The 15,907-nt window shown below is 33.1% G+C and overlaps 1 pseudogene; it reads left to right on the top strand.

Annotated features, from left to right (window-relative positions):
- The first annotated feature begins 13,031 nt into the window (after positions 1 to 13,031).
- Positions 13,032 to 13,998, top strand: LOC121471533 (annotated as a pseudogene).
- The last annotated feature ends 1,909 nt before the right edge of the window (positions 13,999 to 15,907 follow it).

The following is a 15,907-nucleotide window of genomic DNA, read 5'->3' as shown; positions in this document are numbered from 1 at the left end:
AAAGGCAGGCGCCAAACCGTTGCACCACCCAGGGATTCCTTGACCAACTCTTATATGAAAAAGTGCTCAACATCTCTAAGCAGCAGGAAAATGCAAATTAAACCCTTAAGAAGATGTCGTCTTAGATGGCAATTATAAAAAACGACAATGGATAAAATGTGCTGGTGAAGGGGATCCCTGGGTGGCTCAGAGGTTTAGTGCCTGCCTTCGGCCCAGAGCGTGACCCTGGAGACCCGGGATTGAGTCCTGCGTCGGCTCCCTACATGAAGCCTGCTTCTTCCTCTGCCTGTGTCTCTGCCTGTTTCTCTCTATATGTCTATCATGAATAAATAAATAAAATCTTTTTAAAAAAAGTTTTGGTGAAGGTACGGAAAAAAGGAACCTTTGTACATTTCTGGTAGGAATGTAAATGAGTGCATCCATTATGGAAAATGGTATGACAGTTCCTCAAGTAACTAAAAATGGAATAACCATGTGATTCAAAAATGTAATTTCTGGGTATATATCCAAATAATCTGAAATCATGTTTGTGAAGATACACCTGTGTGTTCATGTTCACTGTGGCATTATTCACAATAGCCAAAATATGGAAACAACCTAAATGTTATTTGACAGATGAATGGATAAAGAAAATGTTTTATAGATAGATGGATAGATTGATAGATACCTCTCTCTCTTTGTCTCTATAATAAATATAATATAATATAATATAATATAATATAATATAATATAATATACACAATGGATTATTCTTCATACATAAAAAAGGAAATTCTGTCCTTTTGAGATAACATGGATAGAATTAGAACATGATGCTAAATGGATTAAGTAAGAGAAAGAAGAAGGAATATTTCATGATGTCACTTATCTATAGAATCCAAAATAATTAAACTCATAAAAATATAGAGTAAAATGGGGATTGAGGGAGGAGAATTGGGGTGATGTTGGTTAAAGTATATAAAGGTTCACTTATGCAAGATGAGTAAATTCTAGAAATCTAAACTATAGCATGATGCAGATAGTTAACAATACTCTGTTGTGTCCTTGAAATTTGAGAAAATAGATCTTAAATTAAGTCTTCTCACCACATGCACAAACACATACACACGCAGTGGGCACTATGTAAAGGTGATGAATATGCTAGTTAACTTGATTGTGGTGATGTTTTACAACATATACATATATCACTTCATCAATTATACATCAGAAATATACAATTTTTATATGACAAAGATATTTCAGTAAGGCTATGAAAGAATGTTCCAGGGTTTCTTCCTTGAACAACTTCTTAATCTACATTGACACCCTAGGTGATTTATTCAATCTCATGACTAAAAATACTATCTCATTTTGATGATTCCCAACATATATATCCAGTCTGAAGCCCTCTCTTGAATCTAGACTCATTTTTTCCAGTTGTGTACCAACAGGCCTACTTGAATGTTTAAAATGCAGCTTCAAGCTAATATGTTCAAATATGAGATCCTAATATCCTCTTCTTATCCTTGCCAGAAAGCAAACATACAAACTGGAAAAACAGAAACAGTAATATAATTTCTTCAAAACTTCCTACTGCAAGTTAGGAACTATTCTCTTCTAGCATATGCTCAGGTTTTAAGCCTTAACATAGGCCTTGGAATGAAATGCATCCAATACTATAATCTATGGCCATTTTCTTTGACTGTCATTATCTCCTTGAATTTTATCAATAACCTCCTAAATCATCCTTTTCCTTCTACTGTGCTCCCCTGTCCTTCATTGTTAACACAGCATCCAGACTAATTCTGCAATGACAAAAATCTTCCTTTGTCATTTGTATGGTTATACCTTTCCAGAGTTTTTCCAATTCATACAATCAAAGCCTTTGGTATGTCATACAGAGTTCTCCATAATCTGCTCCTCATATTTCTGAAATCATATCTCATTATTTGTCATATTTTTTCTATTCTGAACAGAATAGCTAAGAAATGATATTTTATTTTCTGTATTACTGTAATGAGAAAAAGTAGCATCTTTTTATTGCAGATTATTTTTATTAGATGAATGTGTTTCCTGTTATGATAAGGATGAGTAATAAAAATACGTACATATTCAGATGATTTCATCCAGGGCAGATCATGAATCGTGGAAGACCATAAATCAGGAATATTTATAAGGCATGCTTATGAACAATACAAGAAATATAAAACCTACATAGATAATTGGAAAAACAAAAAGTGTTTTTCATAGTGAGATATTTTACTCATTCAATCCATTATTCATATTGGTTGATTTTTTCCATAATTGATATTAATTTAAATATTCAAATGCCTTCATTCAAGGTGGCAAAAGTGAAACAAAGTTTGCTTCCTAGTCATAAACTACAGCACATTATCCTCAGGAATGTGCTTTATTTTATTACAAGTGAAATATACTATGATGGAGAGTAAAATTATTAGCTAAATTTCCTTGGACCACAGTTCATAGACAGAATATAGCTTTTATAAGAGATTTCAACTCAAAACTTGTGAATAATACAGAAATAACAGGATCTATAAGGCATGCAAACTGTGTTTCAGGACTTCTTTTCTCTCCAAGTGACATTCAATGTGATGGATTTCTTTTTAATATCATTGACCTGATCCATTAAAATAGCTGTAACGATTTATAGTTTGGCCATAAAACATGCAATATTTACATACTTTGATAAAAGCTAATTGCTACATTCAATCAAATGGTGTGTTAAATATATAATCATGTACAGCCTTGTACTAACTATTTTAGTGTAAAAATTTTAGATATGTATGTACAGTTTTTCTACCTTGGAGTTTCTTTTTATGGCAATAAACAGCACAAATGAACAAGAATAAATTAAGTTTAAACAGAAGGTTTAAGCAACTAGAAATGGAAAGTAAGACATTGATTATGATTTATAGGTGATATGTAAAAACATGTAGAAACAAATTTGGAGGTTTGGCAATTTTTTCTCAGAAATAATGTTTCTAAATAGGATGCTTAGAGATAAATAATAAACACTTACTTGATTAACCTGAGAAAACTTCCTCAAAGAATTAAACTTACAGAACTCTCAATTATGAGAGATCAGTATAATGTATTAAGTTTTAAAAGCTCATACTAAATGTACACACCCAAGCGTTCTTGAGATTCGTACAGGTGACCAGCAACCTTGGAGGATGGATTAACATCTGTTTAAGGTCTTAGAAGATATTGGCAGCCATGGGAGTGATCTAACTGTACTGTCTCTGAACTGTCACTGTATCACATATGGTCTGTTAAGACAAAGTAACCAGCACTTCCCCCTTGGCCTACATATTTGTGTGAACCACTCTATGTTCCAAACCAATCGTTCTCAAAACAATTTGAAAAGTTTACAAAAATACAAAACTATTTTAGGAACAAAAAATTACTTTGAACAATTGAAGAAAATTATTTCACCTAAATGAACCATGATTATAGATATTGAGGCCATTGAATTAACTAGACTCTGATTTTTAGTTATAGCCACATTTTAAAAACATACTAAGATGCAAAGTTATCAAAACAAAGCCATACACATTTCTCTACTTTATGTGATGCTGTTTCAGCAGACGTTTAAAGACAATTCATGTAGGCAATTTCATCAGTCTTACATAGTGGGTGGCCATAGTTTTATAATCCATTGGTTTCCTTGCTAAATATTTTTAAACATTTTATTTATTCATGAGAGACACAGAGAGAGAGGCAGAGACACAGGCAGAAGGAGAAGCAGGCTCCCTGCAGGGAGCCCGACGTGGGACTCGATCCTGGGTCTCCAGGATCAGGCCCTGGGCCAAAGGCAGGCGCTAAACCACTGAGCCACCCAGGGATCCCTCCTTGCTAACTTAATAAGCACTATCACCCAAGATTTATTTGTAGTTTCGTCACTGAGATTGAACACCTGACCACCATGACCATCTTAGTCTGGAGTGGCTGTACTTGTGCATTTACAAATAAAAACTAGACAAGGGAATACCAACAGGTGCCAGGTGCTAGCCTGCAAGCTAAACAATCCACCATTCCCCATTTCCTTAGAGCATTCCTAACTCTTGAGGGTCAGAGTCAGTTATCCCTGTCACATACTGACTCCCCTTCTAAGCTTCTGTTTCCTGAGTTCAAAGATCTTTAAGTGCCCTGTTGACACTCATGGCTAATAGTTCATTGAGACTGTTTTCGCCTGGTGGAAATGGTTCTTCTGCTTTAATGGAGCAAACTTGTAAGGAAAACTTCCTTGCATGTCCAGTTATGTAAATGCTGTTATTTGGAGCATGCTACATTTTTTATAAATTTATTTTTTATTGGTGTTCAATTTGGCAACATGTAAAATAACACTCAGTGCTCATCCCATCAAGTGCCCCCTCAGTGGAGCATGCTACATTTTGAGAAATGATTCAGTATATTCTGGATTGTGAACATGTTTACCTTGAAAAAAATCCTTACAACAATTTGAATATCCAATAATAATTGAAAAGTATTTAAGAATAATGATCATAAAACATTGTCTTTTTGAATTTAGTGCACAAAATATCGTTAAAACATTGAATATCAAAAAAAAAAACAAACAAAAAAAAAAAAAAAACAAACAAACAAACAAAAAAAAAACATTGAATATCATCATATGTGGATAATCTCTGTTCAATTTGTGGTGATTTTTCTTCAGTTTTATTGAGATATACCTGGCATACAGCACTGCATAGGTTTAAAATGTACAGCATAGCAATTAGACTTACATATATTATGAAGTTCACTCCATTAGCGTATAGTGCTGTTTGTATGATTTAAAAAAGACCAACAGAATCATAGACAAATAATTCAATATATAAGCTATATATGACACTGATTTTTTTCTATGACCCACTCCCCCAATATTTTTATAAAGCTATAATGAGAACTCCCTTGGATCAGGGAGAAAGGAATGATATCACATTCTCTAATGCATTTAGCAATAATTGATACCAGTACATCTTCGTTCTGCACATCTTACTTCTGGAAATAGGTGGAAGGCAGCCAAAATGTACTAGCCTGAGAATAAATTATATCTCATTTTCTAATACCAAAAGGAGCCAATATTCTGCAACACTGGAGATAATTATGTTTGCATCAGCAATTGTGCAGTAACATTTTATCTGAAATACAGAAACTGTCAATGAGTACCATTAAAAAAACATCAGAGATCAATCACAAACATCTTCCTTCTTCCCAGCATCTCCAGACATAAGATCTTTTAGGACACGACTGTCACCATTTATCTCAGAAGTATTCAGATTCCCATTCACTTCTCTTCTATCACCCACAATTTTATACCCTCTCTATATATTCTGTGGAAGCATTAAATATGCAGTTGCATGTGTCTGGATTGTTCACTTATCATGAGGCTTTTGTTAAATGTGTCAGCACTCAATCCTTTTTATTTTTGTATAGTGTTCCATTGTGCAAACATGCCACATTTTGTTTATCAGTTCACTAGTGGATGCATAATTTGGGGTTGATACTATTTCTTAAATATCTACCTATATATCCTAACAGTCTGCTCTAGTAGAGTCTGTATGCTTGCTGCTGTATTTATTCCTTTTCATGTGTGTCCACATTTTACTTTAGCAGAGATGGAAATCTAGACTACTGAGGACTCCCTCATGTCACTAGTAACAATGGAAGTACATCCTTGAACAAGGACCCCAGAGAATAGTAGGATAACCTTTCTGGGACACATACACTACTCAGGAATAGAAGTACTGGGATAATGTGAATACTTAATTTGCCTGAGAGTTAACAGATTCACAGAATGTGTAGAATAGTTGTTCTGTTGGACATTTCTAACAGTTTTTCTTTAACAGTTACTATTCACCCATTCAAAACCCTATTCTAAAAAGATTAACAGCACTGCAATTGTCAGTTTTTCTACAATCTCACCAACAGTTGGCTTTATTCAGCTTTATATTTTTGTTAGATTAAATTGCAACATAAAACTTTATTCTTATTAGTTTTCCAACATTATTCCCTTGATGATTTTAGATATTTCAGTATCATTTCTTGATATGCCCCCTGCCTGGAAACTGTGTCTATTGTGTCTTTCATTTAACTAAATCCTGACTTTGATGTAATCATATCCGTTAATATCTCTTGCAATGGTTTGGCATCAATTTGCATTTAAATTGCTTTAAATGTATCATCTTATTCCTAGATTACAAGGATATTTTTCTATATTTCCTTCTTCTAGCTTAGGGTAGTAAATTAATAATGTAATAAAGAGATACATTTTTATGTCATTTGGTTTCTGAACACCTTTCTCAATGAAATGTGGGGCCATCATCATATATATACTCACATACACGTACACACATGCAAATATAAACCCATATGTATTATGTGCCATTTATGTATATATACATAAATGGTACATAGGCACAAACATACATATCACATACACACACACACACACCTACCTGTATGTAAAGCTTTAATAACTAATAAGGCAAATCATCCTTAATTCCTCATAAGTAGTGTACACTGAGGAATTTCACAAACAATAAATTTGTTTTTTGAAAGTCATCATCCATTGGGAAAAGACTAACAAATGACAAGTACAAATTGAAAATAAAACATTTTAAATTAATAAAGATGTCCGTCAAAATCAAAAGAAATGGTTAGTTTTCTTATATAATGATTGGAGAACAGCATTTCAATGTGGACAATTAAGATACAATGTAATGAATGAAGAAAAAAAAAGCCAAAGGTATAAAACTGAAACAAACAGCTCACCCCCCAAAATAGTACTAAATATTTAAATTACACAGAAGGAAAGGTAAGGGAAACAATAAAAGAAGTCAGATGCTGGCCCAGTAGACAAGAGAGAAGATCTCATAACCAATCGGTTAGTTGATTTGTCTTTAAGATGCCATGTGAGTAATTTTTTTTGTTGTTGTTTTTCACTAGTGACTCTTTGGAATAGTTTTTTTGTTGTTGTTGTTGGTATGATTTCAGGTGTACTGTCATGATAATTGTGCATAATTATCTTTTTTATTTTATTTTAACATTTCTTTTATTTTAACCTGGAAGTGTTTTAAGAGAAGCAAAGCTAGCTGTTTCTTAAGGAAATATAGCGTTCATTTAATATTTCTGGGAGAAATAATATAGCACCCCTACTTACATTTAATTTGTTACAGGAAATAGGATAAACTTTTTAATTTTAATTTAGGGCAAAAATCAAGGGAGATGGACTGATTTGCCAAATGTATTAAAATGGAAGGATAAAATTATAATATGAATGAAATGGAGAGAAGAAAGGAAACTATGAATCAAGAAAAATTGTCTACTATCTCTCTCTCTCTCTCTCTCTCTCTCTATGTATGTATATATACACACACTTATAATATGTAATTTTAAAAATTTGTGTTATTTTTCTTTTTTTTTTTTTTTTTTTTTTTTTTGCCTAGATCTACAACTGTGGCTACTAGAGTCATATAAGCATTTTCAAACTCATCCTGGTGTATGGATCAACACACTACCAGTAGTGTCTGCCTTTAATAAAAATAGCCACAATATCATCCAAAGTTACTGGAATAACTCATGATTGATTGATACCCTTTGAAATACCTAAGTTATAGAATTGCATGTTATTCTGTAGGGGTTTTTTGAAACACTAAACCTTTAGTTTTTATTAATTGTATCCCTAATGTATCAAAAGCTGTATGTTTTCAAGAGCAACATGCAATCTTGTTAGAAAGACTGTTTTATAAAGTTGATTTTTCTATCTTAAGAGTGTTAGTTATTGATCCAAATGCCACAAACATCATGATTTAAACTTGTTTCTTGTTTATTGTCTATGGTTTCTTTTTACTGTAAGGCAAGAGAAAAGCAATGGAGAACATTTGGAGTGTGAGTGGCTGCAAGAACTGTTAACACTAAGAATTTCAGTGAATACTGTAGAGCTAAAAATAGTTGAAATGTTCCTTAGTCACAATCTTTAAATGTCCTCTTACTTTTTAAATCTGTTAAATGCAATTATTTATTTACACATCAATTTTAACAGTAATAATACCACATTCGAATTTCTAAAACATGAGTATTTATAAGAAGAAGCTCACATGACAGCTAGTAATATCTTGCTTCTAAAAAATCAATAGCATGCTACTATATAGAACAAGAAAAAGTGATATTCTCAATATTTGAAAAAGCCAGAAAATTCCATCATTTTAGGTCATTGTTGAATCTATATTAGTTTAGTAATGTTCAAATATTTCCAGTATTGTACATTTTTAAATCACTTTTTAAAACATTTCCCAAGGGATTTGTAGTTGTACCAGGAATGCATTTACTTAGTGGATTTTTTTCCCCCACAATTGACAGCAATAGCTAAAACCCAGAAATGTACTTTTTAAATTTTCTGTAGTTTCTAAACATACCCTGTGAGTTTTAGAAACATATAAAGCACTATAAAATTAATACAGCTTGATTAGCAATAGTGAATTATAGGAAATAATTGCATACTACTGAGACTAGCTATATTTTTGATGATTGGAACATTACCCTCATATTTGATTTGCTTTTTGAAATTCTGTTGGGAAACTGTTTAACAAAGAGTAGAAACTTTAAGGCAACAACAACGGATGATGACAAGGTAAAACGGAAGTGAATACTAATTGATACAATATATTATGTAGACCAAAATGATTTAAATTAAGATCTGTATGGTAAACATCAGGCTTTCATAGTTTTATATAGATTCTCTAGTCAATTTCTTAGCTTTGCCTTCTTACCTCAGTTTGATAAAAATTTCAAAACAATGTGTTCCTTTTGAAGGAAACAGATTGCTAGATTCACTCCTGACTGTGGTGAAGAAAATAAAAACTTTTTTTCTAATCTATAAAAAAATATCCTGGTTGTTTTCATTATTTTTTTCTAAACATGTTTTCTTTCACCACTGCAAATTCAGACTACGGTTTCAATTCAAATTAATTGAAATCAATTCAATTTAACCAATTTTCTTTCATAGCCATGAATTTAGATGTTTTATGGACACATTAAAAAACAACAAACTATAACCTCAAAAAAAGAAACTAAAATCTCTACTTTTAAATAGTTAAAAGTTTGTCAAATATAAAAGTTATATACCTAAGAAACATTAAAATGCATACATACAGTTGTCTGTGATTAAGTACTAGAGAGAACTATTCAATAAATATGTGTGATAGAATTTCATTGGACATAAAGTAGCATTAGTGAGAATTGTCAGGGAAAAATATATTGTGAGACAACTTCTAAAGCTTTTCTTAATAATGATTCTCCAACAGAAACAGCCAACATTTTATCCAAATTTATTGGGTTGCAGCTAAAGTAGGCCTTACAGAAAAGTTTTATAGTCACTAAATACATAGATAAAAAATGAAGTTCTCAAATCAATCACCCTAGTTTCTATCTTTAGATAATAGGAAAAGAACAGTAAATTAAGGGAGAAGAAAGGAAAAAAAAATATATATATATATATATCAGAGAGGAAGAGGAAAGCAATGGTACAGAAAAAGGATTAATAATATACATATCAGTGAAACCAAAAGCTGGTTCTTTAAAACAATAACATTATTGGGACACCTGGGTGGCTCAGTCGGTTAAGCATGTGCCTTCAGCTCAGGTTATGATCTCAGGGTCCTGGGATGGAGCTCCGCAATTAGGCTCCTTGCTAGTGGAAATTCTATTTCTCCCTCTCTCTGTGTACCACCCCTCCTGCTCATGCTCACTCTTTCACACTATCTCAAATAAATAAATAAAATATTTAAAAAAAATAAAGTTGTTAAATTTCCAAGCACATTGAGTAAGAAAAAAGAGCAAAGACACAACAGTATCACAAATGAGAGATGGAGCATTGATACACAGTTTTTAAATATTAAAAGTTTTGGGGATCCTGGGTCAACTCAGTTGATTAAGCATCTGACTCTTGATTTTGGCTCCGGTCATCTCAGGGTTGTGGGATCAAGCTGGGTGTGGAACTTGCTTGAAAGTCTCTCTCTCCCTCTACCTCTCTGTGACCCCCTAAAACAGACTAAAGCCATCTAAAACAAACAAACAAACAAAACAGCAACAAAAAAAAATTAAAAAGCTTTGTTGTGGAATATTATGAACAAACTTCATTCTGATAGTCAACAACTTAGATGAATTAGAAAAATTCTTTAAAAGACACAAAGTACTAAATCTTACTGAGTTAATATAATTAGTACATAGCTTAATATTCCACAATCTAACAAAGAAATTAATTTTGTAATTAAAAACCATTGCTCAAAGAAACTCTAGGTCCAGATGATTTCCCTAGAGAATTCTAGGGAACCATCTACCAGACACTCTACCAAACACCTTCAGGAATAATTGGAGTAGTGCACAAAATCTTTCAGAATTTTGAGGAGGTGAGACTTCTTAATTTTAAACATTTCAAAAATAGTCATTGAATGTAGTATCTCTCGTTTAACATTTTGTTTACCCTATATTCCACATCTTTTATATTCTTCTATTTTTTACTGCTTTCGTTTGCACTGAGTGAATATTTTCTAATTGAACATTTTAATTTCATTAGTAAAATATCAAACACCAGAAAGCTGGAATGACTATATGAAGAACAGGTGATGTAGATGCTAAAAGAAAAAAAATGTTACTAGAGATAAAGAGATAATTTATAAAATAAAAAGGTTAATTCATATGGAGCATATAATAATTATAAAACATACTAACCTATAACAGAGCATCAAAATACATGAAGCAAAAATAGCCCAATGAAGAAAAAAATGGACTATTTAACAATAATCACTGGAGGTTTCAATGCTTTAATGTATTAATTTCCTAGGGCTGCCATAAAAACATGCCCCAAACCAGGTGAATGATAAAATAGAAATCCGGTGTGTCAAGATTCTGGAGAGTAGAAGTCCAATATGCAAAACCCTGTTTTCAAATATGATTACATTCACAGTTTCTGGGGATTAAGATAACAATATTTTCTTTTTAAGGTGACACAATTCAACCCATAATATCCACCTTCATTAATGGATAGAACAATAGACCAAAGCTCTACAAGGAAATAAGTCTTGAACAATAGTATGAGCTACCTGGATCTAACAGAAAGCTATAGAACACATGACCTAACAAAGGTAGAGTATTCTTTCTTTTCAAGGATGTACAGAATCTTCTCTAGGTTAGAACATGCACTTAAGAAATTTCAATTAATTTGAAAGAATAAAAATAATATCAAATATGTTATCTTAAAACAATAGATTTAAATCAGAAATCAACAGCAGTTGACATTTCAGGAAACTTACAACCATGTGAAATTTAAAAACACATGTCTAAGTAACCACTGGGTCAAAGAAAAAAATCAAAAGGGAAATCAGAAAACAATTTTAGTGATGAACTAAATATAATGTATGGAAACTTATTTAGATGAATAAAAAGTATAATGTATGAAAACCTAGGGGATGCATTTAAAGCAATGCTTAGAAAAAAAATTACAGCTGTAAAGCCCTATATTAAGAAAAAAGAGAAAAATCTTAGATCAATAACGCTACAATCTAACAATCTAGGGAAAGAAGAGCAAGCTAAACCTAAAGCAAGAAAAAAAGAAGAAAAATTAAAGCAAAAATTAATGAAGAATAGGAAAACAATAAAGAAAATCATTAAAGTCCAAAGATGATTCTTTAAAAAGATCAATAAAATTGACAAACTATTAACTACCCTGATCAAAGGAAAAAGAAAGACTCAAATGGCTAGAATCAGAAATTAAAGAGGGAACATTGCTACAAATTTTATAGAAATAAGAAGTATTGTAAAGCCATACTATGAACAATTGTTTGCCACCAAATCAGGTAACTGAGGTAAAATGAACAAATTCCTAGAATGACATAAAGTACCAAAACTGACTCAAGATGAAATAGATAACGTGATTAGAACTATATCAGGTGCCAACATTTGCTCAATTAAAAAAAAAATACCAGCAAGAAAAGACCACCCCAGATGACTTCACTCCTGAATTTTCCACATGTCAAAGAATACCAATTCTTTACAAACTTCCACAAAATAGAAGAGGAGGGAATATTTCTCAATTTATTTTATGAGGCCAGTATTATATCCAAACCAGACAAAAAAATTACAAGGAAAGAAATTATGTACCAATATCTCTTATGAATATGAATGCAAAATCTTCAATGACATACTAGCAAACTGATTATGGCAACATATAAAAAATTGTATACTGTGACCAAGTGGAATTGTCCCCAGGGATGGAAGGCTTGTTTCATATCCAAAAATCAATGCAGGCAGCCCAGGTGGCTCAGTGGTTTAGAGCCACCTTCAGTTCAGGGCCTGATCCTGGAGACCTGGGATCCAGTCCCACATCAGGCTCCCTGCATGGAGCCTGCTTCTCCCTCTGCTTCTCCCTCTGCCTATGTCTTTGCCTCTCTCTCTCTCTCTCTCTCTCTCTTTCTCCGTGTGTCTTTCATGAATAAATAAATAAAATCTTAAAAAAAATCAATTAATGCAACACTACTCATATTGATAAAATTAAAAACAAACTTGCAAAGATCATCTCAATATCTCAATGCATATAGTAAATTAATTGAAAAACAAAATAAAAAAAAAACTAAAAAAAAAATTAAAAAAAATAAAAGAAACCCAAACAACTAACACACCTTCATGATGAAAACACTCCACAAAATAGGAAGGGGAAAAACCTTCTAAACTTGAAAACTCATGGCTAGTATTAGACTTAATTAAGACTAGCTATGGTTCCTTTATGATCAAGAAGACAAGGAAGTCCAGTCTCACTGCCTCTATTCTATTGCCCTGGAGATTCTAGCTAGAGAAAGTAGGAAAAGGGTGTGGGGGTGGGAGTGTGGAAAGCATCCAGATTGGAAAAGAGGAAAACTGTCTCTATCCACAGAATGATCTTGTACACAAGAAATTCCTTCTTGTCGCAGCAGTGTGTTCCTCACAGATGGCCATGTCTATAGCCTCCCATGTGCCTACAAGAGAACTGAATCTAACTCTACCTGACCAGGAGGCTCAAATTTCAACTGAGTGTATATACCATGACAAGGTTCAACCTTGGTGCTGAGAACAACATCTATTTGGTGTTAAATATGGAAGACTTCAATGAGGAGTCCAAACATAATAGGATAGTTAATGTTTCTGAACCAAGGAAAACAAGAAATAATGGGATGCTATATAGCTACCTTTTTTTTCTCTATCATACTGGAAATTCATTTGGCATAATAAAAAACAAGTGCACTTTATAAATCCTCTTATCTCCTACATACTCACAAAACCCAAAGAAATCAATCTTCTCTCAGAGGAATCTGCTACACAGTAAGTGAAAACTGAAAAGACATGGATATATGCCTTGAATGAGCCCATTTTTCACTGAAGGCCAAGAATAACACTAAATGTGGAGGCAGATGATATTGTTTTTGATGGGTCCTCTCTTCCTGCTCACGTGCATAGATAGGTGAAGGTAATTCATTTAGAAAAAATAATGTATGTTACTTCTCTATTCTGTTCATAGTTCAGATCAAGTGGAGGATTTAATGATCATAAATTCTTAAATCATTCTACTATTGGGTTACCTCTCACAGTGTCCTACAGAAAGATCTCACTGGGGAGAATAGTCTTCTGGATTCATGAGCAAGAGTCCTTGTTCTCCTTGAAGGAGTTTGGGTTTTCAAAGATAGTTGCTGAGGAGGTGAAAGGAATGTTTACAGACACCAACTTTAGCCCTCTTCATTACCGCATTTCATCTCCTTTTTGATTTCCTGGCATTTAAAAAATGACATCAGTTTCTGAAGGAAAAACAAGAGCATGATTGGAATATCCACCAAAGTAGTGATTTGGGTCAGCTGCTGCACAGTAGTTATATTACTTGTTTTTCTGGATGAGAAGATGAATTTACTAGTCCTTATCCCAATAGGCATTGGATTAGCAACTGAACTAGGGAAAGTTGGTTTTCCTGGTTAATCAGCTTTGTCAACTGATGGAATATGCTTTTGCCTTTTTCTCTGTTACCTCAGCTTTGTGAATTAGAAGATAAAGTCAGTTTTAAGTCTACCTTAGAAGACCTTTATCTACAAAGCTTGCAATACACTAATTGACTATGTCTTAGCTTTTACCATCACCATGCCAACATCACACTGGCTGCCATGTTTTAGGGATCATGTAGTGTTTCCTGTTTACCTTTACCAAAGATGGCATTAACCTGTGGATAAAAGCAGTGTGAGAATATTTGAGAAGTTTTATGAGAAAAAACCCAAGTGGAAACCCCATACAAACTAAATGCTCTATCACTTTAGAGGAGCCGCTCTACAGTTGGCTGCCATCTGAACAAAGCTTAGATTCAGTACGTTTGGAAGCTTTGGTATAATTTTAGATTACCAAATCTCTTGAATGTTTCTCATAGGATCTCTTTATTTACCTTTATGCTGCATCTTGAAAGAACTGTTTGCACCTCCCCTTCACAACATTTAAACATCCGCCTGGGTCACTAAGGTACTGACTTTGAGGTCGCCCTTTTCATATGGCAGCTCTCTGCAGGAATGTCCACTGTTGGGCTGTAGGCTGCATCCTACTACAGTGTTTCTCCAGAGCAGACACCTGGAGCACAGGTGGGGAGCACATCTATCTATCAGACACAGGAAGGACAATCCTGTTGTTTTTAATTATTCCTTATGTGAATTTCAAATGCCTATGTAAATTTATCCCATTTGGATTTCCTGGGATCAAATGCCTTTTTCCTTTTTATTTAAATTTTTAAATTGTTTTACAGTTTATTGTATTAAAGTGATTTTCCATTTTAAAGTAAATTTCATCTGGATGTGAAAATGATGGATAAATTGGACTTGATTCAAATTATTTTTAACCTTTTGGTTTGTGTTTCAAAGGATCATAATGAAAGTGAAAAGACCACCCACACAAATGGAGAAAACATATGCTAATTGTATATCCTATAAGAGACTAGTATCTAGAATGTATTTAAAGAAAAAAAAACGTTTTAATTCAGTAATAAAGAAAAAAAATAATCCAATTAAAATGGGCAAAGGTTCTGAATATACATTTCTCTAAAGACAATGATAGATATAGAAATGGCAGGTGTCATCAGGGAAATATAAATCAAAACCACAGTGAGATCCCGCTTCAAATCTAGTAGGAAGACTAGAATAAAAAAAATCTAGTAGAAAGACTAGAATAAAAAAAATCAGTTAACAGCAAGAGAAATCAGAATCCATATGCATTACCGATTGGAATGCAACGTGATGCTGTAGGGAAATAGTCTGGCAGTTCCTCAAACTTTTAAACTTAGAGTTACCATATGACCCAGCGGTTCCACTGCTAAATACATTCCCAAGGGAAATAACAATATATGCCCACACAGAAACTTGTACATGGATGTTTATAGCAGCATCACTCATAGTAGCTAAGAGGTGGAAACAGTCAAGATGTCAATCAAAGGATAAATGGAGAAACCAAATGTGATATAGCCTTACAATAGAAATCTATATTGCCACTAACAACGCACTGAAACATTTTACAGGGATGAACATTCAACAGAGATGAACCTTGAAACAGTTGACTGAAGTCAGTCTCAGTTACAAAAGACCACTTACTACATGATTCCATTCATACGAAAAAGTAGGGGATAGAAAGTAGATTAGTGTTTGCTTATGGCTAGGTGGGAAGGAACGAAGGAATAGTGGAGAAGAGATATCTAAAGGAAGCAGGTCTATTTTTTGAGGTGTCAAAATGTTCTAAAGTTGACTGAGTTGGTGGCCGTGCATCTTTATGAATACACTAAGAATCCCATTGAACTGTACAGTTCAAGTGTGTGAATTATATGATGTGCAAATTATAATTCAATAGTTTGTTAAAAGTA

Source organism: Vulpes lagopus, chromosome 11, assembly GCF_018345385.1.
Source record: "Vulpes lagopus strain Blue_001 chromosome 11, ASM1834538v1, whole genome shotgun sequence".
NCBI lineage: Eukaryota > Metazoa > Chordata > Mammalia > Carnivora > Canidae > Vulpes > Vulpes lagopus.
The sequence above is the reverse complement of the archived record's forward strand: the minus strand, read 5'-3'. Positions and strand labels throughout refer to the sequence as shown.